General features: G+C 39.8%; 1 protein-coding gene across 4 annotated transcripts in view; it reads right to left on the bottom strand.

Moving 5' to 3' along the window:
- PALS1 (protein associated with LIN7 1, MAGUK family member) overlaps positions 1-25813 on the bottom strand; it is a 60365-nt gene extending 34552 nt beyond the window's left edge. The window contains exons 1-2 of one of the 4 annotated variants that reach the window (XM_030030802.2): positions 25675-25813; positions 3151-3237 (exon numbers count right to left, since the gene is read on the bottom strand). The gene's annotated coding sequence lies outside the window, so the exon portion shown is untranslated. Of the gene's footprint in view, positions 1-2043; positions 2065-3150; positions 3238-19086; positions 19449-25674 lie in introns of those variants that run through there. The other 3 variants (XM_030030795.2, XM_030030817.2, XM_030030809.2) reach the window with 3 other exon arrangements.
- Between the last annotated feature and the right edge of the window lie 2181 nt (positions 25814-27994).

Here is a 27994-nt window from a genome sequence, read left to right as displayed (position 1 = left end):
CTGGAAGGGGAATTATAGTTTGCTGAGTTGAATTAGTAGTTAGGTTAAAATCACATACAAGATGCTTCCCGATATCTGAATTACTAAGAAAATACGAGCATAAAATTATGCTAGAGATCTCTACCATGTGTTATTAATGGCTCACATACTGGTGGGTCTTCTGGTATTTTTACTCAGTACTTCAGATTTCTACGCAAGCAAAACCTAAGTCATAAGAATTGCAAAATTACAATGTAAAACACTTCAGTAATTCCACAAATGGAAGCTCAGTGTAGGAAAAAGAAAATTCCCAGCTTTCCCTGCATCACCTCCCAAGCATCATTTGTTTCTTCAACAGTATTTCAGTGAACCTGCAATATTAAGAGACTTGGAAGCCAATTACACAAAGGAAAACACAACACAAACCATCTTGCACAGCATAAAATTAATCACTACTTGATAAGAGTTAAAGATTGGAGTTTATGGGAGAAAATACTTCACAGGTATCGCCTATGGGACTTAATAGTACCTGAAATAACTGGTACAGACTGGAGCAGCCTGATGTTTTTTCAAAAGCAAGTAAAAGTTACAAAACCTATGACAACTTGATATTATTTTTCTTAATTTAAAAAATTCTGTAATAGAAAAAAAAAAGAATTATCTTTACACTAGCTTTGCAACACATTCAAGACTGCAACTTCTGGTATGGTTTGTTTCAGTTTTTTAGTCTACAGTGTTTTACATGATTTCCTCTAATTAGATGCTCTAGCATAGTCTTGGTATTGGAACAAAACTCTTCCTTTAATATCCAGCTGACTCTTACTTCTAGTAATTTCAGACCAGAGCTCATTATAAAACCTGTCAAGCACAGTAACTCAGTTCAACATGTGTATTTCAAAGGGCTTTCAGACATGCCAAGAGGTTTTAACATTCCATGCTCACTTAAATGTGCAAGATATGTGGATCAACAGCAAAAAGGGCTACACCCTCAAAAGGAAAGTAATTTTCATTGTTAGTGCTTTCTAAGTTACATTTATACAAGAGCAGTAACAATTGTTAACTTGTAACATTAAAGCACAGAGAAACTGATGACACTGAAAATTCAGATGCTAAGGTTAGAGTCCAGTTTTATAAATTGTATAAACACATTGCTCGCCATACAAACATGGGAAATTGTAAGCACATTTTTGAATCACATTGATATTACATTTAAGAACTGTGGTCTAGCTAAGACACATTTAATTTTATTAGGCTTGTTTATCTGTTGATGCAGTGGCAACAATGAAAAAGTCACAGCTCAAGAACTGGCCAGTCTACACTATCCACTTCAAAAGATACAGGGCTACTACCTACACAACAGATATGAACAAAGAGTTTTCCATGAAAAACATGGACCAGTAAGAGAGTACATCATGTCAAACAACAGCCGCACCACTCGGACCTCTCTTCAGCAACTGTGCCTTCGCAGTAAGATACATGCAAGATACCTTTGCAACTTCTGTGCACGCGCTATGTGAAATTACGACACACAGCGAATATATATCGTAATTTCGCACATGACAAACAAGGGAGTGGATTTTAACCTGTTTCACTGCAGAAGCATAAATCGCTTTCTAAGGTACATCCAAAGATTGTTTTATATAAATATTCAGCGTAATACAACACTCTATTCTTGTTTCAGTCAGTGTCATAACTTTTAGTCACGTCAGACTACTAGATACATTTCTAAAAGAGGCCACGTCTAATTTAATTACCGTGTGCGGCAGACAACGGAGTTTGGGTAAACCGTTCTTACTGCCTCAAAATGAAAAGCAGAAATGCGCGATTTGTAGTTGTTACCGCTAAGCACAGTTCTCCTCTTCATAGCCAAACGTCCAAAACGGCACCCGGTGGCTCCTGTGGCCGAGGGAGGCGATGTTGGCAAGCCCCCCCCCCCCCCCCCGCCCCGGGCAGCAGCAGCTGCAGCCCCCATTTGCAGGACTCAGCATTCCCCCGCCGCCGGACCGGGGCGCTCCCGGTTCCCACGGCGACGGCTTTGCCCGGGCGCGGAGCCGCGGGACTTACATCAGAGGCCGGCCGGCCGCGCCGCGCCGCGCCGCTCCCCGGCTCCTTCTGCTGCTTCTCCCCAGACTTCGAGACCGCGGCAGCCCGTCTGCCGCGCCTGCCAGAAACAGAGACGGTTGCTCGGGCGCAGCGGCAGGCGGAAAGGCACCTCTTCGTGAGTGTCAGCAGGTGGCCAAAACCTCTCCCCCAGCCGCAGCAGCGGCCCCCCTAAAACCTCTGACGTACAGCGCTTCAACTCTGCTGTTTACAGCAGTCATTCGAAAACACGCAGCCTCAACGGTTCAGGTGAGTGAAACCAGTTGAAGAGGTATGTAGCGTACGCCACAGTAGATTACTTCCGATAATGTATTTCGGCTCCTTTAGGTCTAAAGAAATCAATGCCCCTTAGAATAAGCATGACCTAAGCTTTAAGAGATGGATGAGGCTGATTTTTATAAAAGTAGTAACACAGCAGTCACATGAAGAGGAAGGAACGCTTAAATCTCACTGAAATTCTTACCAATCTCTCTGTGGAAAAACACACCTTGCGTGCTCTATTAGCAGCAATCTTCCTTGATTAGTACCTCAATACCGAGCTCCTTTCATCAGTTAAAAGTGATAGCACAGGTCAAAGAGAACCGCTGCACAAGAACAAATCTGACCTTCCACTGCAGTATAAATGCTTTTTTCTCAGTTACACAAATAATTAAAATGCTTCCAAAGTTGACCGAGATTAAAAACAATTGTTGAACACACTAAGGATAAACATCTTTCTCACATTTCTTATAATTACCTTTGTTTTAAATATACGCTACCACTTAAACATCAGCACCGTTTAATTTCTACTTTTTAGACCAAATGAAAAATAGACATGAGGGGGAATAAAGTCTTAGCTGGGGTGACTACAGATGTACTGGAGAGAGGGAATGACAACAGAAACAAATCAGAGTAGGCTTCAAGCAGCTTATTGCTAAAAATCACATCTAGATAGAAAAACTTAAGACTTTTGCCAAGGTCATTTAAGCATATTTTTAAATTCAATAATATAGTATTTAACTTCTGTTTATATTTTGCCACTTGTATCATCAATAAAGTTCTGATACAGTTTAACATCCTTTGAACACTTACGAGCAACTCCTAGTGCTGACAAGACCTGAATTCTACTTTAGGTGAAGAGCACGGCAGAGGGCAGTCTCTACATCAGTTAATGAAAACCTGAAAAAAAGAAAACACACTCAGTTTCAAAAAAGTAGCTCACAGAAACGACCAATGCTATAGCTCATTAAATGGTCTGACACCCGCACCACTCCAAACCAGGACATAGATTTACTACCCTAGCATCCCACTATGGCTTAGATTAATAGGCTACAACTATGCATACATTTGAATACCCAGCTCTAATCAAGCCTATAGCACCAAACCCTGCTCGACAAGAAACATTTATTTTATACATAGATATGAATGGATAACACAGATGTCTACAGGCTGCAATGAAAAGATGATAGAACAATGAAAGAAAAAAGTAAGTATGTAAATTTAGCAGATATTCCAAACATTTAGAAACTTTCAAGCACAACAAATGAAAAGTAAAGAAATTCCTAGAATTCCAGGGGATGTTAACAGATCTCACAGGACAGCCAGAAGCATGATAAGGAGACAGTCTTTTCTAGTCATTTCTTATCACCTATTCACAGACAGTTAAGACTTCAGATTTCATCATCTTAAAATTAAACATGCCTGTCCTTGTTTTAAACAATGGTCATATTCTCTGTGAAATTAAAAATACCACTGCCATTTTAGCTCCCTAAAAAGACTGCCCCACCCCCTTCAGATTGTATTCTTTTTGGCTTGGGCTCTTGCACCCTGGTCTCATTTTAATCCCTGTATTTTTTAGCATGTTATTTTTAATGTCAATGCTTGCTACTGCCTCACTATGTAAAACATAGTATTAATAGTAAGTGTTCATCAATACCAATATGTAAATGCCACTTTCACTTCAGAGAGGTGATTGAACCAAAACTACACTAACTAATCCCAAATTAAATTGAAGATACAACGTTCTGTAATTTCCCTCTCAACTGACATTTAAGTTCATACAAAGTGACATTAGTTTAGTCCTGCACAGCAAGCTGTTCTTAAGCCATATTTACAATATTCTGGGGAAAGAGAAATTCATTCCTTACATTTTAATATTCCAATACCTGGTGAATCTGATAAACACATTTAGAAACATCATCTGAAGAAAAGGGAAAGACAGACATTCCTCGCAGGCTTTCATCCATAAATGCTGAAATGTTAGCTATCTAACTCAACAGCCTTCAAAGAGGCTAGATATAGGGACCAAGACTGTCTTTCAACTTTATATGATTGAGTTACAGGCTTTGCAAGTTCAAAAAGTAAAGTCTCACAACATTATGTAACAAAGATAGATGTGCTAGCCTCTTTTATGTGGCCTTCCTCCTTGGGTTCCCTTTTAAACTCTTTTTTGCAGTATTATCTGAATGGGTGACAGCAAAGCGATTTTTTTTTTTTTTTAATCATTGTCCTTAACAATTTATCCTGATTAGCTCCATCACTATATGACTCATAGGTATGTGGGGGGTGAAGGGGATAAGGATCTTGTGACTTTTTTTTTTTCTGACCACAAAAATGAGTTGAGACTTCTGAAGATTAAAAATCTGAAATATAGAACATAAACCACAAAATTGTACAATTGATGATCTCTGCACTTCACAGAACTCATGGTCACTTATGTGCCACAAACTCAGAATAACCACGTTTCATTTGAGCTCTCTAGTTATTGTGGGGGGGGGAGCGGACCACAAGCTATTTTAGATACTCAGGTCTCTGATGTCACAAGTTTTTAATTCCTAAACTCATTTGAGATTGTGGTAGACTGTTCCACTGAGCAAATCGCTAAAAAACTGCTGCATCAATTTTAGAAGTTTCCTTCTGAAAGATTTTCACTTCATGGGCATAATTCCCTAAAGTTCTCTCTTTCTAATTAACATCACCTGCACTTGCTTTTTCTGGAAAACACTGTAAGCAAGGCATACCAGCCATGCAGTGTATGTCAGGTATTTTTTCTACGATGTACATTTCAGTATTACTACTATGCTGAGATGTCCCGTTAGACAAAGACGACAGAAGCCCTTGCTACTATAGAAGAAAGATCCTCAACTAGGATAAATGCAATGAATAGCTAGGGCGAATATATCCCCAAAGAAATATTTGATGACAGTTGCAGTTTGCAGAAAAGGATTATGCTCAAGTGAATTCATGTACGTGAAATCTGCTGGAATGTTTCTCAGTCCAGAGAAGTTGAAGACAAGTAGCAAAGTCAGAACTCAGAATTTTGCAGACTGAAACAACTGTTCAGAATTTGCAAAATGTTGTACTTTCTTTATACTGTGTCAGTCACGTTACTTAGTATCTGCAGAACGTTTCAGTAATTTCTTCAGGGAAATCACATAATTCATACATTTGTGCACAGCTAGCTCTCCAACTGCTAGCACAGAACAAAGCTGACTAGGCTTTCAAGTGTGCCCTACTTTTGGATCCTTCCAAACAGAGATCCCATAGTTCTTGAATTTATGACAAGAACCAGAAAAAGAGACTGACTGTCAGTGTGATTCCTTGGACTGTTAAGCTGGGCTAGTTTGCTGCTCCCAAAGACTGCAGTCTCATAACAGTTTCTCTTGACTGGTCCCTTACCCTCACCACTTTTGGGTTGTACCGCCAATACCTTCTCTGATAGCTTTGAAGCTTGTCAAAACTCTGTGAGTCACCTTAATTCAACAAGACTGTAGAATGTTACAAAATATTTTTGTTTGGTTTTGGTCAAAGTGGCATGCTAAAACAGCTCATAATAATCTGAAAGGTGACAGGACTGGCACAAGGGGCAGGAGCAAGTGGTTGAGACCAGGGAGGTAAAGAGGTGAGGACAGAGACAACCAGAAACTGCCCCTGCCAGCAGCAGAGAGCCAACTCCAATGGAACCTCATCTCATGGAACCATATTCTATGAAGTCATCCACCTCCCCTGCAAAAAAAAAAAAAAAAAAAAAAAAAAAAAAGGGGGGGGGGGGGTCGCCCAGGAATCTCATCAACACCTACTGATTTGAAAGAAGTTTTCAACCTAAAAAACCCAAGCAAAACCCACCAAAAAACCCCACCACAAAAAAAGCAACCACACACCTACAACCACTTGCATCTCCTCCTGATGATGTAAAGAGGACAGTTTAAGAACTTATTGGTTTCTCTTAAAAGGCATAACCTGAGACCCAGGTGTAAAGGACCACGAAACTTGCATTTACCTTTGAGGATTTCCTCCCAAACAAAAATGGTAAATTGAACACACATTTTGAGAGCATTATTAAAGGAGGTCCTACTGAAAAGTCTGAACATCTCTGCACATTCATTACTTGAAGATACTCAAAGTAGTATTCTCAACATATTATCTTTGTGTAAATAGTAAAAACACACTAGATGAGAATCCACGACTCAAAAGCTTGCCTTTTTTTTTTTTTTTTTTTTACAGTGGACAGTAATAACAGATAAATCTTACTTTTCTGAGTGCTTGCAGCAGAAGGCATAAAATGGTACACCTACAGGTCAAACACTAATGGAAATAAAAATACTACTACCTCAGGCATACATATACTTATACAATGGAATTCACATATGGGTAACCACTTGGAAATGGATGAAAATTACAAATGACCATTATTTCAAACCTTCCCAGTATTTATCACAAAGATCTGTTATACTTATGGGAACGATGCCAACCATGACTGAAGAACTCATGCTGATTCCTTGGTCATACTATAAGGCAAGACTGCTGAACAAACTTATACCATCTAGTAACTTAAAACACAGGTCATGAGGAAAACCTGTAGAAAAACGCTTTACCTAAAGTATTACCAAAATTTCACTACAGGATGTGAAAATCAAATGCTTTGTAAATAATTTGCATTACTAGACTTACTAATAAAAATGCATGAGAAAGCTTCATGAAGGCTATAAAGACATAACATTAGAGACCTTCTGTACCTTATAAAAACAGTCTCTCTCTCCTACTAAATGTAAGTGGACTCTTGGGCCTAATGTTAGCAATCAGTTACACAAATTGAGATAAAACCCCGAGAGGAACATACTCACTTCTGCAAACTGGATTCAGGAACATAACCACTGTGGCTGCAGAGCTCTTTCACCATGCAACTCTTTTGCTAAATCAAAGAAAGTACATTCAGTTTCTGAAACCCCATTAAAGCAGATATTCCTTTTATTAAGAAGAAGTTAGAAAATTGTGATAAATTCACAGAAATGTAAGATTCTCTTCTATGTGAAGAGAGGCAAATTTATTTTGTATGTAGTGATGCAATAATTCTGTCCAGAAAACCATGTCATCACTTGAGCTGTTGAACTAAGATATTAAACATCACTATCCAAGTTAAGGAAAAACACCGGTAAGCTAAGGGATCTAAGTCCTTCCAAGAACTCTCAAATCATGCTATGGAACAAAGATACAGCATCTAGAAAGGTGGAATTCAGCAGAAACTACTCTTTGCCTAAGATCATGGAGTGAATCTTCTAGTGCAATGAACCTCCAACACAGCATTTGAACTTGAGGAAGTATTTATTCTCCATTCTTACACTAATAAAGCTGAAGATGACTCTTCAAACAGTAGTGATAAACTTTGTTTAAAAACAACCTTTTCCTTCTTTGGTAGCATCTTTAAAGCCTTCTTCCCTCCCTTAATTTGACAGTTGAAAACTGAATTTTTGCTTCTTATACAAAAAATTCTCAAGCATCTTGAATATTCTGTGCCAGTGAAACAGATAAACAGTGAAAGGTATGTTAACATACACTGTACACTTGCTGGTATTAACACGTACACAATTACTCTTTCAAAAAAACCCACCAACAACCCAACATAAATTTTACCCTGTCATTAGAACTTTCTGAAGTGTCTGACAACTAAAACTAGTTCCATAAACTCTTATTACCTACTACTACCCACTACAATAAAGAAAATTGTAACAGCAATAGAAAACGGAAATCACAATCCAGGAACAGCTGGTCAGTTTTCCTAGTTTTCTGTACAAGTTCAAAATTCACTAATTTGTCCCACCTTACCTTTCATGTGTATTTTTTACTGTTATAAAACCTGAAACAAGTTTCTCAAAGAAAAGTAGAAAAGAGATAAGATATTTGGACATCACTTCTACCTGATAAGACTGTGCGTAAAAATTAAGTTAAATCAAAATCTAATGGATGCAAGATAATGAAACTTCTCTGAAACAGACAAAGTTTTCTTCCTGGTGCTGATGTCAGATCTCAGCAATTCAGGTATTTTGTAATGGGAAATGGGAAGAGAGGAAGAACACCTTCAACTGATGAATGCAGGATATATTTGCATTTCACCACTCAGTGAAGTAAATTGTATAGGTATTATACAAAAGGGCACTGAACATTAAGTATACAGTCAAAAAAGTTATTGAGCAATACTTAGAAGAATCAATCACACACCCAACCCCTTAAACAAATACCTAAAGATTAAGTTTGTACAAGTTCTACATACCAGTGATGCAAACATATTTATATGCATTACACCAACATAGCTGATAAATCTCTTTAATGAAAACATCACAACACTTTATTGTCCCAATATTTAGAACTCAGTCATCAGGTACTTCTGAATCAGAAACCAAGAACTCAGTGTCCCAAAATAATCCCGATGACAAACTTCAAACAGTGCCATTTATAGCCACTTCAGGTAGCAGCGTCTTCACTATTCATTTAGGTTCATTCCAAAAGAACCATAGTATTGACTCATTTGGAACAAACTTATTAGAAGTTTGAGCTTCACAAGAACATACTGATGCCATCCAACTGAAGATAAACTGCTATTAAATTCAAAACCCTAGAGCCAAATTTCCCATAATTAAGCTTATCTAAGAATGTAAGCTGCATATTTGGCAGTTCTACTTTGGGTTAAAGAGTAAAGCCTTCAGTAAATTAGCCTTTAACAGGTTTTACTATACTAATCCTTTGAATAAAAAGAAATGTAACACTCTGGGCATAAGGTACTTCTTTCTTAAATTCACATTTACTTAACTAAAATACAAACTTTTGAGTGGAAGTATTACTTTGTAAATCATTCAGCAAAATGATGATCCCCGATGCTGCCCTCTCATGCAGAGACCACACAGACAGGTGTTTTCCTCTAGAGGTGGAGACAAATAAGTAAGCTAACACCAGTCTTACATACAAGACTGCACTGGTAATGCTCTATGATACCAAAGCATTCTGGAAAACAGTGTTACAATTATGAAGTTATCCCAAGTAAAATTGATTACTAAAATGTGCCAGAAATACTGGCATTCACCATCAACGATGCAGTCAGGACAGCTTGAAATATTCTCAGTGCTTATGCCCCCAAACTGGCAGCCTTGCCCTGTTGCAAGACCAGGTGTCAAGACTTCAATTGCTGCTCCACAAACCACCACCAGAAGTTGTGTACAGTATGAATGCTAGCAAGGATGGATCTTGTTTTTCCCTAAGAAGAGCCAGAGAAGGGAATGAAAATGCAGGGCAGGAAAAAGGGGAGAGTCTACAACTAAGAGATACAGAGAGAAGCTCATAACTGGAGAAACCAGAGTAATTTTTCATTCAAGCAATAATCAAAAGAACAGCAAAGTTAAATTACTCTAAATTCCCTGCTTGTATAAAAAGCAGAATCCAGTGTCAAAGGGCAAGGCTAAGATGACAGAACAGACAGCAAGAGCACTAACTGGATACGGGGCTCAGTGCCAACATCAGCATTTCTATACACTGCTCAGGAAGCTGCCACTGTCTTTACACGAAAATTTTCAGATTGAAGAGGTCAGCCAAATAGTAACAGTAAAGAGTGAAAGCTGTGGTCCACTGGAAGACAAATTCTATTTTCTCTGTAAGACAGAGGGATGGAAAGAAACAGTATTTTCTCTGATTCATGTGTAAGAAATGTCACGAAAATTAAACTGAAAAGGTTATGTGTGTAGAAATTATAACAATCTAGTCTGGCACATCTACCTTGTAAGCAACAGGAAAAAGCAGCAAATTTTGCAGACAAAACTCCAAATATCACTGTGAAGCACCAGAGCCGTAACAACAGCACAACACTCTTACGTCTTCACTGCAGCCACCCTAAGAAACAGGCAGGTGTACAGATGGGGTTTCAGTTGAGAAACTTCATCCAGACCCTAACCATGCACATCTCTAGTGTCTGACAGGCAGCAAGAACTCTAGTTACTGTATGTCTGTGCTGCATCACTGCAAAGCTGGAAAATACTTGGTCCTTCTCTTGCCTAGCAATTCAAGGAGACTTGACCAGCTGAAACAGAAAACTAGTTTTCCTAAATATACTTTTTCAAGAGTTCACAGCAGCAAATTCTCACGATGCACTGGAGCAGCACAGCTGAAAAACTTCAGGATGCAATACACACCACCCATACCTCAACATGCACATACATCTATGTCCCTCAACCATCTCGAGTTACAGCCTCTGCTTCTTCCTACCAGGTTTCCCACTTGAGCTTAGGATATGATTCTGCAAGACTGAGACATCCTTCACCTTATTCCAACCCCTTTCCTCAATTACTTTACACTGGCTTTGGCATCACTAGAGCTCTCCACGAGCCAGCTTAGTGGAATAAAATGGCAGAAAACAAACCCAGGAGAAAGATACCTCCCATTCTCAGTAGCAAAAAGCTCTAATGTGAGATCATCTGCACATAAAACAGTGGTCTCTTTTCATCACCAAAACAATTGCAATTTTTGAGGAGTCAGATTTTTAAAAGCTAAATTGTTACCAACTCTTACTGGGTATAGAAGAGCCAGTTTATACCTAAAAAAAAAAAATCAAACAAAATGTGCACAAGAAAATTCCATGTGCTCATATGTTTAAGTGAAAGAACAAATAAAATCCAAAACCACTCTGGAACAGTGTTGCGTGATCACCAGCAAATGATTGAGGAACAGGGAAGTACCCAAAAGTAACAGAGAGAAAATAAAAGACATGCTTATCCTGCATGTCAGATAAAAATCAAGATGGCAGCAAATGCTGTCTGCTTTCTCAACTTCAGAACATTACAAACGTGGATTTAGGACCAGAATTAGGATTTTTGGGTCCCACTTACAAATGGGAGCTTCTGGACTCTGTCAAAAATAAGAATTACAGAATCAATTAGAATGCAATCCAATAATGTCACCAAATGCAAATAACACTACTATTTAAGCAGTATTTTCTTCATGTCTACCTGAATTGTTGCAGGCTATTTTAAATTATTTGCTGTCAGTGGCATTTTTGCAAATGTATTAGGTCACATTATGAGGAAAATACTTGATCTTTTCTTCTAAAAATGAAACTAGATTAAGCTCTGTTAAGATAAATCAATCAACATAATTTATAGACGTTAGGGAGCTTCAGCTTTCTCTTATGCAAAAGAAAACAATGCACACCTTCACTCAGAAAAGGTTTTGCTCATTTTCTCAAAAGAACCACCAGGGTCTAAAGATCAGTAGCATAAGTTATGGAGACACAACAAGGTTGACACATGAAACAAAGGAAATACACAAAAGGATGGAGAGATAAGGAACAGCCTACAGAATTTAAATCATGCATTTTTAATTAAAAGAACAGGCTATTCAAGAAAAGAGCAAAAAACTGGTTTGCTTACAAAACCAAACAGCTTACAAAAGTCATTACTTTAAGATTTTATTAAGGACAGCGCACAACAGGATCCAAATAGCTGCGTAAACTGAGACATCCAAATACAAGGATACAATTTTAGTCAAGCCGTAACACAGCTATAGCAGCTAAATAGTATTGTTAGGCCAATGCTGCTGGCTCCCTCCATTCCCCAGCTCAAGGGGAAGAGTGTCAGGACCTCAGACTTTTTTTTTTTTTTTTTTTTTTTCCAACCAGGAATTTTTTTTTTCACCACAGGACTGAGTAAGTATAATCAAGAGGCCTGACACGACCACAGGTCAATTAAAACCAGTTTTCTAGCACAATTTTCAAAGTACCTCTCAGTGTAATGGCTGAAACAAAATACATTTTAAAATCTGCAATAAAAATATCTTAGTCAACATTCCCAGTGAGCAGTAAGAGATTGGGAAACTTTGCATAACGGCAAAGCCCACAGATACAAGTTTAGAAGATAAGACAGAGACAAAAAAAAAAAAAAAAAAAAAAAAAAAAATCAAGTGACACTGTGAAGTCTGGTCATGGTTTAACCCCCGACAGCAACTAAGCACCATGCAGCTGCTTGCTCACTTCCCCCCCACCCAGTGGGATGGGGGAGAGAATCAGGGAAAAGAAAAAGTAAAACTTGTGGGTTGAGATAAAGACAGAAAGGAATAAAAGGAATAAAATAATAATAATGATAATAATAAAATAACAATAATAAAAGAATTGGAATATACAAAACAAGTGATGCACAATCCAATTGCTCACCACTCACCGACCAATGCCCAGTTAGTTCCTGAGCAGCAATCCCCCACCCCCAGTCAACTCCCCCCAGTTTACATACTGGGCATGATGTCACACAGTATGGAATACCTCTTTGGCCAGTTTGGGTCAGCTGTCCTGGCTGTGCCCCTTCCAAATTCTTGTGCCTCTCCAGCCTTCTTGCTGGCTGGGCATGAGAAGCTGAAAAATCCTTGACTTAGGCTAAACACTACTTCGCAACAACTGAAAACATCAGTGTGTTATCACCATTATTCTTCTACTAAATCCAAACCATAACACTATATCAGCCTCTAGAAAGAAAATTAACTCTATCCCAGCTGAAACCAGGACAAGTCCCTGGGTCCAGCACAACTGGCAGTGGCCTGAAATTAATAAACCATGCTGAATTTAATTTCTGTCTGTGCTATGCTAACCAGGCTCTCCAAGTTCTTGATGAGTTATTAGCTCAGACACCTGCACTTTAATCACAAGTAAAGAGAAGAGTAGGCTCTCAGACAACAGATTGCTCCCTCCCTGACACTCCAGCACATTCCACAGTATGGCTCTGCAGGGTCCTGGCCAGGTGGTAGGCTACTGACTAGGCACCAACCTTAAATTCTTTTAGTCACTAGTACATCCAACTGCTGTTCCTACAGATGCCATATAGTCCAATTATGAAGCCATTTAATAATTTAACAGTCTTTTAGGCAAAGCTGTGTAGACTTAAAATACTATTAATACAGAATTTTAACTGAGAATTGAAATGTCACATTCTAGGCCAGTAAAATCAGTTTTGGAAATACTTTAATTTTGTCATAGTAAGAAAGTTCAAAAAGTAACAGTAGATGCTGCAGTTCTGTATTTTCCATTTGTCATATGTAGAAAAGCAAGTCTTTGTGGCTTTGAGCTCCTCGAAGAACAAGAGAGGGTAGCAGAGATATGAAGCAGTATTAGTTTTCTAAAAAGCCCAACAGGTTAGCCCAACTTCTAACCCAACAGGTACACTATAACAGCACTGGTACTTTACTTGAAAGCAGCTCCTCTGATGATTGTACTAATGCCTCACAGAGAGGGGTTTTTCACTAGCAGCTCCACACATGACTTTCTTTTCCACCACCCCTCTGGGCACTCGTTACATGCACTCTGTGTGATGCTAGGAAAAAAACCAAGATTCCAAGATTATGTTTCCTAATTTTGCAGAGTGAGAACATAGGTTCTTGCCCCAAGGAATCATTTAATACTGAGATTTTTTTCAGTAGGGGAGGAAAAAAAAAAACCCCAACCAAAAAAACCCCAGAGACTATTCCTGAACAAGCCAGGAACACTACAGTGACTACCATTTTGTTTGGAACCTGAGCATATAAAACAAGTCACTTTTCCAAATAATGTCAGAAAAATACTGACCTCCTGAACAAGAGCTGCAACACTGCTCACATGCCAATTACTCACTCAGAGCAATCAAATGGCAATTCTGGTCACTGGGTTTAATCTTTAGTGCCAAATCAACCAACTGTGTTAGTGAGGCAATTCAAAGCAGGTGTATCTGATTTTCTGTGAGTCTTGACAGAGTTTCTAAAGTTTATCATGACTTTTTACCATCAGCTACTTAGGAAACAAACAAATTTTGGGATATAGATTATCTATTGTCCATAATTTGTTTTGTCACTTCATTCAAACTGAATTATTACAACGCAATTTAGGGCAGGTTATACCTTAAATCCATTTGAAAATTTGAAAACAGTCAATGCAGCAGCCATTAGTTATTGTCAGGGGAAACAACAGACTGATCACCCAGGAGCCCCAATACTTAAAATAACACGTTCAATTTTCCAAGTCAAATCTACAATCTTTGCTTTAAAGCTGCAGAAATTTACAACTTTTGAAATCAAAGCAACCACTTAATCTTTCTGACATATCTGTTTACTAGAGACACTCTTAAATAAACCAGTTTTATCCCACTCAATTTAAAGAAAGCATTTGAGAGGAGCTGTAGTTCTCTGGTCCCCAGAGACTGCAAATCATGTCAGCAATGCAGGCAGAGAATTTTGTTCCAGCACTACCAAGGCTACAATGCCTGCAATAACAAAATTTATTTTTGCAAAGTAGAAATAATAGAGCAAAACTAGGAAGGTTTAGGTATCCCAGAGATGGTCAGACTTCATCCACCACTTCCAGGAGTTTTGGAACTTGAACCAAAAGCTTCACTTGCCCTTTTCCAACGGAACAATTGGTTGGAAGATACTTATCTATCTGGTATGTGTTTTCAACCTGATGCCAGCTGACATTTTACATTAGAAAACTATTTACTCAAGATTTATCTAGAGAAAAACATCCAACAGAATCAGCATGCATAACCTTTTTCTTCTTGATGAATTCTACTTTTATGAAAAGAGATATAACTATTTCCAGATATTTAGTCAACATTCACAGATGTAAAATATGCTGAGTTCCAGAAAAATATCACCTAACAAATCAAGTATTGAAATCAGAATCTATTACTTGAGGTCAACGAGATTTATGAATATCTTCGTGCTCCACTAACTCAAGTCATTCTAAGTATGCACCTATATTCTTTCAAGACCAGTTCTGGAATTCTCAATACAAACAAGGGGTATTTATTAGAGAACTTTAAGTTTTAACAAGCTAAACCCATGAACACACTTCTAAAGCTTTCTTATTCCTCTAAACTTTAGGCAGCCATTCAAATAGCTTCCATGCACAATATTTCAGTCTTACTTTGAGTAACAGGTCTTTACATTTTTTACCAATGTCTCTATTTTGCTTTTCGTTCTGCACACCCTGTGGTTGTATATATTAAACTAATGCAGTGCATTTCTGGATGGTTCTATACTGCAAGTCTGGAAACTAAAGCCAGAGCAAATTTTACCTGCTACATACAAGTTTTCAGAAATATACCTATAAGAATATATTAATGCAATGATATATGAATCCTTGAGACCTGCAATGGTGTAATGGTCAGCAATAATATGCTTGATTGTTTATGGGTTTCTCAAAGTACAAGTCAGAAGTTAGACATGGAACTTGTTGCAAAGAGATCATAAAATAAGGCAAATCATTATTTCTCCTTGGGTTATTTTTTTCAAATAAAGAAGAAAATAAGACTGCATAAGAGGCTGAGCTGAAAGGACAGCAAGCTTAAATTAAAGATGTTGATAGACAAGCTCTAGCAAATCTTGTTGTAGCAGATTAAGTTACTATCCTCAGCTGTAGACTATGCTCCCATCAGAAGTCACTGATCCCAAAATCAGAGTTGGCAGAAGGGAACATCTGCTGACACCTCAGCCACTTCAGTGCTAAGACTAGCATCTTAGTTTGGGTCAGATATTACACTACGAACTGTAATGACCGAGGAACAAGCACTTCTGCTAATTCTGCAAATGATGAACCAGAGCAGAGGAGCTCAGCAGGGAAAGGTAAAAAACTGACATCACCCAATCTGGCAAGATTTCCAGAGCTATAGTTGCAATCTAGATTTCTTCTAAAGTAGCCAGAATCAGATGTGCCACTTATCACAGATCCAAGAATAAAAAACACACTCTCGCCAAGAAGCGTCAGAAGCGCAATGTGAACAATTAGTAATGAAGTTTAACAGGCACTGATTAGTCAAGTTATGTACCTTAAAGGCTGAATACTCAATTTCTAAGTAGGTTTAAGAAATCAAGAACTGAAGTTTTGCATGGAATTTTAATTATCACATGAAATCCCAGCTACAGAAGTTAAAAGGAGCACTAACACACATAATACCAAAAGAACAGCGTCAAATATCTTTCTAAGATTTGACAAGAGTGTGCACTTAAGAGGGAACACAAACTAACCTACACTTACTACCCAGCCACTTACGTATGCAGCTGCATTCATTAAATATTTGTATAGAAAAGGCTTTAACAATATTGACAGAAGGAGAAACTGTATGAAGTTCTCACCAATAGAAGTCAGAAGTCACTGGCTTAGGGGACGAAGTATATATAAATTCAAGTTTGCAACGCAAGTTGTTAAATTTTAAAAAAATCATATATGCAAATATTTAATACGTTACTACTACAGAAGTGCTATTTCAGATTTTATACAACCTATTAAGTAAAATTCTTGAAATTTGTACTGTGCAGTTATCACCCTAGTACTTTTTATTAGGAGTAAACACATACAACACTTTAACTTCATATAAGGTTTATAAATTAAGAGCCACCACTCGATCAGCCATGGAAACCACACTCAAGGCTTCAAAAAGAGCTTGTACATAATAAGCAGGCCTAACTGCTCACTTCTGCAGATTGTCCCCTCTGAGGTTTTTAGCTTATAAGATTCCTTTGCTTTTCCAAACAAGTACATCATACAAATTCTGAGTTCAGCATCATGCAGATGCATTTATAAGAGGACCCTACCCAGCTTGGCACATTGTCCACTGATCAAAACTGAGCCATCAACACAGAATCCCAAATGAGACCAAATATGACATTTTTGTAGGGAGGAGTTCACAGTTATTATATTATTATATTGTTTACATTATTTTGTTAATCCCTTGCTGAGATTTTCCAGCTCTTCAGTTCCCCCTTTTTTAAAAACAAACCAACCAACCTCAAAAAACCCAGCTTTTTACACGCTTGTGGGTCAGCGCATCACAGTATCTGGTTGAGATAATCTACCACATTTTTACAGAACAAATTTCAGTAAGGTGTAAAACATGGTTTCTGGCTGTTTAGGATAACAGCAGAGAAATGGCCTAATGAGTCAGACCAACGGTCCATCAAGCCCAGAACTCTCCATCTGACAGCGGCAACCAAACATGCTGTTTAGGGATAACTTGTACATCCAGAAGTTCAGCTGTTGAAGGACATCAGATGGTACATCCCTGACTATTCAATAATGAACCATTAAATGTATCTGTCAATGGATCTGCTGTCTGGGAATCTGCATAACCCCTTTTTTGAACATGCTGGTATTGGTTGCCTCCACAAACTCCTATGGCAATAAATGCCAGTAATTCACCAGCCAGCATGTAAAGTACCAGCTTCTTTTATCTGGTTCAAACCCATCATTTTAATCAACTGCATCCTGCACTTGTAAGATCCGCAGCCTCCATGGCTTTTTTTTTCCCCCCTATAATCTCCATCACATCCCCTTCCAACTGAAGGGTTCCAAGTCTTTCTAGCGCCTTCTTGTAAGGCTCCATCCCTCGATTGTTTTTGTTGCCCTTTTCTATCTTTTTTTTTTTTAGTTCTGCTGTGTACTTCCTTTAAATGCAGAGACCTGAACTGTACAGAAGAATGAAGACAGCAGGGTTTTGCATAGCTGCAATATGATGCATTCTGTCATCTTAATGCCTTTCCTGATACATTTAGCATTTTGTTGGCTTTCCAGCTGTCACTCACACTACCTGAAGCACAGCAAACAGACACTATGCTTAAAGATAACTTTCTTGACAGTTCTACAGAAACCAGAAGTCTGGTCCAATTTTATTACACTTTACAGACATCTAATCATCCCACCACACACTTGATAAAAATTATTTCGTGAGCTCCTGGCACTGAACTACTCTTGCTTTGCACAGTACTAGATAATAGTTGTCATTATGTCCCATAAAAAGCAATATTCCTGCTTAACTTCACCCTTACTACAGAAAAATTTCCCACTGAAATAGAAGGGGTAACTTTGAATATATCAAAGCTATAATGAGAGGTAAGAGAACACAAGCACCCGAAGATCTAAAGGAGAACCAGGACAGTACTGCAAAATTAAAGAAATGCTATGTATAGGTACTGTTTTACAAGCCAATCCAACCTTAAGACACAAGGCAATAATATGATGGGAAAGAGAAAGCAAAAGGTCTTAAGGCTTAACAGTATAGGAATGGTGTGACCCAACACACAGAACCTTTGTTTCCTTCCCAGTATTGTCCATCTTCCCTGTTTAGAGGGAGGAGACTGAGAAAGACTCATGTTTGAAGGTCTGCAGAAGGAAAGAATGCAAGAAAACGAGCAACAGAAAAGTTGCCAAAAAAAGCAGCAGCAAAAACGTAATAAGTCCACACTAAACCAGGAAAGATCTAAGGAAAAACAATATATCATGACTATTTAAAATTGATCATATGACTAATTCCTAATAGCAACAAGCTTACTAGTCTAAACAAGACATTGATGTCAAAAAAGAAATAGTTTAACCAAAAATTTCTTCATAAGCAATAAGCCAAAATAACGCTTAACTGCTGCTTTAAAACATCACATAATTAGATGCAGCATTGTCTTTTTAGTCAAGAAGAAATAACTCTTCATTGCACTTCATTTTGACCTCTCCTTGCCTCTCCTGGCAAAAGCTTAAAGAAAGTAAAATATGTAAAAATAACCAGTCTTTAATAGCTTTTCACCTGTTCTGTTAGCTGAAAACCATCCTAAGGATTTTTTTCTTTCAGGAGTAAGGACAAGTGACATTTACTTTTTGGATTCCTAGCTTTCCTTGGGATACACTTTCAGTCCTTAATCTTTACATCTTGCTTGAAGAGCCAATGAAGAAAGAAGAAATTTAAGTAGGCTAAAAGGTAGAAAATTGTCCACCTGACTGTAGAATCCTCAGACTGCCACTTTCTTCCTCGTTCCACTGAAGCCAAGTAACTTGCTACTTCAGAGTTCTAGCTAGCCCTCATCATATCAGCTTGAAGCAACATGCTTCGTCAGGAAGTGGTTGATGACAATAGTTAAAGTCTTGAGAAAAGACCACAACACACACTAGATGAATATTCTATGAACAGGCAAGAATTAAATTGATAATTCAGTAGAAAAAGTCCACAAATCTAACAAGAACTTAGGCTCAAACAGATTTTTAGTGCTGTTCATACTCTTAAGAAAAATGAAGATATGAAACAGACTATTCCACTGGTCAAAACCAAAACCAATACTGCTGGGCTCAGAAGTCATTTCGTCAGTCAGCCCAACAAGACAATGCCGAGCTGATCAGCTTTTACCTCACTTTAAGACACTGTGCTAATTCCTCCCTGTAAGTAATTAGGTTACTAATTTAGAACACATCTTGATTACTGGAAGAAAATTAAATAGTAAGAGCTTGCATTATGTTGGTTTTAATTATCTTACAACAATCACCACCTTTAAATACGTCTATCCAGTTCCATTTCAACTCACTTTCCTTCCATCCTGCGTTTGAGAACTTCTAATACCATTCAAACAAAATGTAAATGCCACTGCATAGTGGCACTAAGCAATTCCATCACCGCTTGATCCTACAGGAACTGATTCTGCAGAAAGCACGTGATGTCCACTAATGCTATATTCTCCCACTAACACAGGACTAAGTTTGTCTGCTTACATCATATGCCCTTTCAGACATCGGGAAGAAGAGATTTGCTCTCTGAAAACAAGGATATACATACATAAGAAGTACAATCATTTTAATATAAACCAATACAATTTAAACCCTCATCTGTTTGAAATCTCAATGCTTAACCTGAAAGCATGAGCTTTGCCTTCAGAGATGAGAGAACATTTAGAAAATAGGACATACCAGAGGAATTGGCAACACATTCTCTTAGCCAATACAAGACATGCAGTTAATTTCTATGGCACACAATGCAGTTATCTGTAACACAGTTTTTCTACAAAAGCAACTTTAATTTTCTTAGCCAAGGTACACTGCATTAATCCACGATTAATCTATCTCAAGTTTCATTAACAGTAGCTGACAAGTCAATGGCAATTGGATAAAACAAGACAAACAAGGGCAACCACAAGTTTTCAACCACAACACTGCAGGAACACTGCAAGATCCGATATTAAGGTCAAGCCTTAGCTTTATGCACAGAGGTATCACATTCTAAATAAAAAGTTGTCACGGTATCTGCTGTGCTGAAGAATATAACTCAGTACCACAACCACCATGCAGAAAAACATGCTTCCCTCCCTACAAATCACCTCTGCCACACTGAAGAACAGCTTCTAAATAAGTGATTAATAGAGAAGCATTACTGAAGCATACTACCTTTATTGACCTTAACTGTGAAGATCATCCCAGTTAAATGAACACTCGGGTTTACATTTGAATATTCAGATGAGAGCTGACTCTGCTGATCTCTCTGCCACCCAAACCAAGATCAAGATTTGGCTGCAGGGAAACAGACAGGTGATGGGAAACATCAAAAGTGAAGTAATTTCTCTCAATAGTGTTTTTACCAAGACATCATACCAGTTATATTTTACCTGCCTTCAGCCTTGAACAAGGTGAACTTTTTAAGCTTCATTACTCTTTCGTATACACCTCATTAAACGCAAGTCACTCCTATGCCATCACACTGCTAACAACAGCTCACACATCTATCACTGGCAATCTTTATAATATACTGTTGAAATGAGAAGTGACTCTTTTAGGCACTAGTATACATTGTCCTCCTTTGATCTCACACATTTGTACTCAGAACTCCACTCAACACTACTGCTACCTAAACTAACACTTCTTTTCCAGCCTCTCCTTCCTGACTTCAAAAATATACACTTACCCTTGGAAACAGACTCGGAATGCATACAGCCACCTCCCAGTGCCACCGCCAGGTCAAAGAACAGCTGCTGAGGTTGCACTGGTACTTCCCGGTTATCAAAGGTTTTTAGTTTTGCTGAATTCAACTTTCTAGAGAGCTTGAAGATACCCCTGAAGAACTTCACACATGAAAATGAGACAATTCACACTGACTATTCATATAACAGTTGATGCACGTACAAAGGTATGTGCTTTAGATGCTAACATACTGACTACTGCCACACTTGAGTACTCCTAATACCTTTTGTAAAGGACCACTTAACTGTCCCATCACTTTTAATATATCCTTACTAGAAGTCGTTCCTGGTTCTAAACTACTTTTTCCCAAGTATGACCTTCCAACAGCTTCCCCAGAAGATGAATCCTGATGCAAGACAAGAATGAAACTTATGGTTTAGTTTCTATCTTATTTTTCTTAAGAACTGTCTTTTTCCAGCATTTGTATTATATCATCTATTCTTTTGTTAGAACTTTGCAGGAGATGAGGAGTTTATTTTCTATGCTGATAAAGTATAGCGAATTCAGATACTAAAGTTTATGATTAACAACCATGAACTGCACTGTCACGTGTATCAACTGTCAAGCCTTTTCTCTAATCCTAGGGAAGAAATTTAAAAAATGAAAGACTAAAGGTAAAATCAAGTATTAAAAATGTTAACATAAATCACATTAACTATTTCTTACTCATTATTTTTCTTTAGTATACAATTATGGCCAACCAGAACAGATACATGATGCAATAGGCAAATCACTTAAGGAAACACAAGGCACTGAGGTGATCTTTATATAAACAGATAATAATTATAGGTATGTTGAAACAATTACATTTTTTAATGTAATTATTCAGCATCTTATAAGAAAGCAGAATTAGATCCACAAGAGAATCTAAATGCCATGCCACCTACTAGACTCCACAACCCACAGATAAGCAACCAAGCTTTGCTCTACAATGAAAAGGGCACATTACAGGTGCTGTTCAAATATCTCATACTCAACATGAGTAGGAATTTGCCAAGTCAGCCAAGAATAAACATGAAGAGAAAGATCTGAGATTTAAGTCTCCAGAATTTCACACCACGCTAGGGGAAAAAAAAAAAAAAAAAAAAAAAAAAATCCCTTTCATCTGCTCTTTCAAAACTTTGCCTGTAACAAGGAGACCTGGGTTCATATCATCAATTTGTACTTGATGATGCTTCTTGCCAGCCAGTCCCTGGGCTACACACACCATTCGCTCCCTTCCCAAGTGAATACCGCTCCGCAAGAATGAAAGTGGCTGGTGTCTGGAAGCACCTCACACACAAACACCCAGTGTCCTGGCAGTTAAGGCATTCCCTTTGGGAACTGACAGATGGGTGTTTCAAGTTCCCCCAGACAGTAGAAGGATTTGAACCCAAATCTCAACGTACTGGGCAGGTACTCAAACCATTTACCCACCTGTAAAGAAATGCAACATCACATCCTTTTTCTGCCAAAAAAAGAAGTGTGCAAGATTAGGCCTTTCTGTGTTTCCTGCTTCACAGAATAAACGCATTCCTTGTACAATTGTGCATTACTAATGGTATCTGTTTGCTTTCTAATTTAACTGATGCAAGCTTTGAGTATTACAGCATTTTCTTCTTCCCACACATCTATGTATTAGTATGCAATTAGACACCCTTGCAGTATAAAACAAGTCTTTACCACTAGATATACAGAGTTTATCACCTCCGGTTTAAAAAACCCCAAACAAACCCCAAAACTTACTTTAAAATAGCCTGATATATAAACCACTTAGTTATGATTTCCTTTTTTTGTTTAGAGTTCTGCTTCATACTTTTGTCTGAACTATACTTAAAACATTTTGTCATATAGCTATACTGGGAGTGCAGGAAGGAGGATGTGTACATAAAATACTTCTTTTGCCAGAATAGTGGTATGGAAGAAAGCTCCAAAGTAGATAACTGTACTAGAAAAATCATTTTGCCAGCATATCTAATTTTAAACCACAGTATAAACTGTTTCCACTAAGTGAGTTTTCTATTGCAGACACAGCAGCATACCTTTTCAAATATAAAAATGCCTCTCCCTGCCCATTAATAAAAGGAAAACAATAGAGCAGTATTTAATTAATATTTACAGAAAGTCTTGAGGTTTTCTGATGAATGACCAAAGCAGTAATTAGTGTTCCAAATACCGTAATGTCAAGCCTTTCTGCAATACTACCTGTCAGGCTGAGAAAGTACTTCAGAAAAAAGCCAGTTGCTAGAACATTTCAGAATTTTTAAACATGACATATGAATACAAATACAAATCCTGTTACCGAAGAAGTAGCAGAATGAAATTTTAGCTTTCAGCATTCTAAAAGTGTAACACTGTAAAAGGAATGCACTTAATCAAAAGTGTAAGCCAGAACAAAAAAATTGGTAGCTGAAACAGGTAGTTACAACTGTTAGCATCTGATGTTAAGATCCAGTCTTTGAGGAGACATCATAACAGAATTTGCATCTAAAAACGCCACAGTATTTTTAAAAGCCTGCAACTTCAAACTATAGCAAGAGATTTTAATTAAAAAGCAGCAAATGGAACTGTTATGAAAATATAATTATTTACTTGGGAAAATATATGGACGCATATGAACTTCAGACGACATTAAGTTTTCTGTGTCCATAACCCTTGGTATGAATGCTAACCTCTACATTGCATTTCTACTGCTTCTACATCACATATTGCTGTGGTAATGACAGATACCTGACACCCCTCAATGGCCTGAGTAACTCCTGCAGATTCTTAAGTCAGCTAAATCAGTCTAGTGAAGGAATATTTTGATTTACATTTCTAAGTAAGTTCAGATCTTTTGAAAGGAAATTTAATAAAAACTAAGTAAAACTACCATCACCTAATTCTATATAGCAAAAGTCACCATCCAGTGTCATTCCATACATTACAAAGCAACATGACACACATTGGAATGATACAAAATCTGAAAGAACTACTCTGAAAAGAGTTAAGTGATCATGTATTAACATTTAACCCTGTATTACTTTATTAACAGTAATATTAATTAAATTTAACATTCTAGTACACTGGTTCACAAGTGCTGCAATATAAATATTTGATGCCTTGTTAAACCATCTGCAATACTAACCATCAGTTAAGCTTTTAACATGCAAAATACGGAATTTTTTTTTGATCACAGCACATTGGAAAATAATTCATATGTGTATAAACCAGCCAGACTCTAAACTGTTGGACACTTAGATTCGTAATAACAAATCTAAGATGATTATAAGAAAAAAAGATGTACTGTGTGTGAAAATTCAGAGGACAGGTTAAAACCAAAAGATTGCAGGCTCAGATCCCTAATTAAAGACAACACAAAGATATCTTATTTTTGACAAATTCAGGAAAAACACCTCAATCCTCCAAAAAGACAGAGGTCCCTTTAAGGCACGGGCAGCTGTGCCTTGAAGCAGCAGACGCTGAGAAAAAGACCACCACTAGTCACTTCTTCCAAGTCTGACTGCAGTCGCTGATATATCATCACTTACCTAGAATACAAGTATTTTGTTCTAGTAAGTGAACTATGGAGCTAGTTCATGCCCAAATAATTCCATTACAGAGGCTTTAAGAATTACCTTTTAAAAGAAGAAACCCTCACAGCAGTAGTTGGTATTTTAATATTGCTCATTAACTTCTTTTTCAGGGATCTGTCCCACGTGAGACATCCAAGAACATCATTATTTTAGACAGATTTTTTTTTTTAACATGTTTTTCAAAAAGATCAAATACAAGTTAATTTAATTATCTTGTGCAGTCTGTCTCACCAAGCTCAAAGTCACTGTTGTTGCTTGCCTGCAGAGACTCTACCACAACACAGCCTCGGTCGCTCCGTTAGGAAAGCGCCAAACGTTACCAGCACAGCCCTTCTGAAAACGAAGTAGTTCCAAGGCAGCGTGCGCGTTAACTACTGCTGGCTACAAAACACACTGGAAGTCGCTCATATTCAACCTACTTTAACCTAGCCCCGCAAAGCTCCATGAATCAACACGAAGCGGTCCCTTTAGAGGCACCATTTCCAAACAGAAAACTGCCAGAAGATGAGAAGCGCAGAGGGGGGAAGCCTCAAGTTTCTCCCCTCATCAAAACACAAACACCCACCCCTCCATAATCACGCAGAGAAAGAGCACAGCCAAGGACGGGAGCCCTTTTCTTACAACTCCTGGGCCTAAGCTCGCCGCGCCTGCCCGGCAGGCAGCCCCGCGGGAGCGGCTCTGGAGAGGCCGGCCGGCAGTCCCCCGCCCCCCACGCTCCCGGCACCGGCGCCGGCTCCGGGCGCCCCGGCGGCGCAGGCACCTGTAGCCGCAGCGGCCAGGGCCGCCCGGGCCGTCGCCCGGCGGGGCGCGGGGACCGACGCGGTCCCCCGAGAGCCGCCGCCGAGCCTCGCTCGGCTCCGCCGACCCGTCTGGCGCCGGCCCGGCCGGACACCCCCCCCCCGCACCGCCCCAGGCCTGCGCGGGCGCCGTGGTCCGCGGGAGAGGCTCCCCGGTGAGCCGAGGCTGGCGGCTCCGCGGCGGTGACCTGTTGCTCGCACTGCCGGGCGCGGGAACGGGGACCGCGCTCACCGTCCTTCCCTCGCCGCCGCTGACACGCTCCGGCCCGGCCGTCGCCTGGAAGTCAGGGTCGCCCGCGCCCCGCGGCGTCCCCCCGCCGCGCCCGCGGAGCCACCCGGCCACAGCCCCCGCAGAGCTGCGCAGCCGCCGCCAAGCTCGGCCCGGCCCCGCCCCCTCGCCCGCTCCCAGCGCCGGCCGCCAGGCCCCCCCCCCCGCCCCCCGCCCTCGCCTGGCCGAGCCGCGCATGCCGCGCCCGCCGCCGGGGCCGCTCCGGCCGGCCGCCTCCCCCTCCGACTGGGGCGGGGCGAGCTGAACCGCGCGCCCTCTGCCGGCCCGGGGGGGGCGGGGCTGCCCCCCAACGGCCGCGGTCGTGGTGGCGGATGGCGGGCTGGGGTTTACCTCAGCTCTCGTTGAGAGGCTGGGGAGGACACAGAAGGCATGGCACTGCTGCTCCGTCTCCATCCTCCCGCGGTCTTGTCCCATCTCTCTACCACAGCTCTCTCTGCGCCCCGGAGAGGCACCACCGCGGGAGCCCCTGTGCCCGGAACAGAGCTGGCTTGCCTGCTTGGGCTGCGGCCCGCTCTGTCTGCCTCTCCACCTCCAGCTGCCTCCTCCTGACTGCTCTTCTGCTGCCTGCTGCGGCCGGCGTGCGCCCTGGGCACTCCATGCTACCGCAGCCCCTTTCTCCTCCACCTTCCTCGTCACCCCCCTGTTCTCATTGTACTGCTGCTGAAGGCGCAGCCCAAGTTGAATGCCCCAGCCGGGCTGGGGCCTGTTGTGGGAAGAAAAATGCTTACCCTTGTCTGAGAGTCCACCTTTGGGAGAGCCAAGGGAGGCTGAGGCGCAGAAGGCGCTCAGGACACGGCGTCCGGAAGAATGAAGGAAACGGGACTTTAAAAGTAGTTTTACCGGGTTGTTTGTATCCATGGCTGTGTTTTACAGGACCAGGGAAACATACCTTCAGCACTGCAGTTTAGTTTGAGCTAAAAACTGCATTCCCACCCCCGTTTTTTCAAGCTAGCCTGCCTAGATCGTTGCCTGAGGCATTAAAAGAAACATTCTATGTAACAAGACCAAGACCAGACCAGAAAAAAAGGCTTTCTTAGATCACTATAAAGTCCTAAAGAGATACCTGCTTTAGTCCATCTCTCCTTGCTTCAGTTTAACCATTTAGACATCTGTATCATTTAATTCTGTATTGTTCTCCATAGTGAAACCCAGATACAAACTTTCAACTTCCTATAATTTTACCCTATACCATGTTTTCTTTGGATCCATTCTAAAGATAGACACACAGTCCAATTTTATAAGTCCCCAAACCAGATCCTGTTGTTTTCTTTTCTTATCGTGTGAAAAGTCCAGCTGACCTGACACTAACCTACGTCCTGCCTAGCTACCTGCAGAGGAAACTCTGAAAGCATTCTACCTTTTCACACTGTGGCTTACACCCCCGGGGACATCTTTTTGTTTTCTGTTTTCAGGACAGTGATGCCTTTTAACTGCATTTAACCAGCTATTTCTGTTCTGACCAATAACAAGGGTCTTCGTATCAAGTGGGCAAAACTGCAGCACTGAAAGAAATACAAATGCCAGTGGACTGCAGAATTATTTACTTGGGAAATAAAAATGGAAGGAAAACTTGACACAGGTAATCCGTGGCTGAGCAGCACCAAGCGCGGTTCTTTTCATCTTCATATAAAAATGGTGGAAGTTCACGTGAACCTTTTTTGCAAACCGCTTTGGCAAAGGACCTGAGAAGCAGAAAGGACTTTCAAAACATGATACTTGCCTAGAAGATATAATGGCTGCAAAAAGTAGCTAGGTTCGTAAGTTGGCTGTTCACTGTTGTCATCCTCATCCAAACTGATCACTAGTTTACTGTCTTTTCTACATCCAAGGTTGGGATGATCAGACAAAAAAAAACCCTGACAAATTCTCATTACAGTTTCCCTCAACTGACAGCATTTCTCCTTCCTCTCACAGAAAATCTCATTGCCTCCAGTTTGCATATTGCCTGGTAGCCAGTTTTTAAACCAGGATAAGGGAATTTTCTTCAGTATGTTGTGCAATTTGTTGTAGAGCAGAGAAGGATTCACACCAGTTCCTGTTTCCCTCCTTTACTCTCTTATATCTGTAGCTGATTTTTTAATCTTTTGGCAGAAGGGGTTACCAGACCAGGTTAAAACTGAGCTTGGGATATCTCTTGGATATATCTGCTTAGAGATCTGTTTGTTTCTTTGGTAACCAATCTCCTCCCTCTGGCTTTCACAAACCCTAATATTAGCCCTTGCCCAGCTGGCAAATCCATTCATAAGGTGCTTGAATGAGGCGT

The sequence above is a fragment of the Aquila chrysaetos genome, chromosome 2 (assembly GCF_900496995.4).
Source record: "Aquila chrysaetos chrysaetos chromosome 2, bAquChr1.4, whole genome shotgun sequence".
Taxonomy (NCBI): Eukaryota; Metazoa; Chordata; class Aves; order Accipitriformes; family Accipitridae; genus Aquila; species Aquila chrysaetos.
Note: the sequence above shows the minus strand (reverse complement) of the source record. Positions and strands in the feature narration are given on the sequence as shown.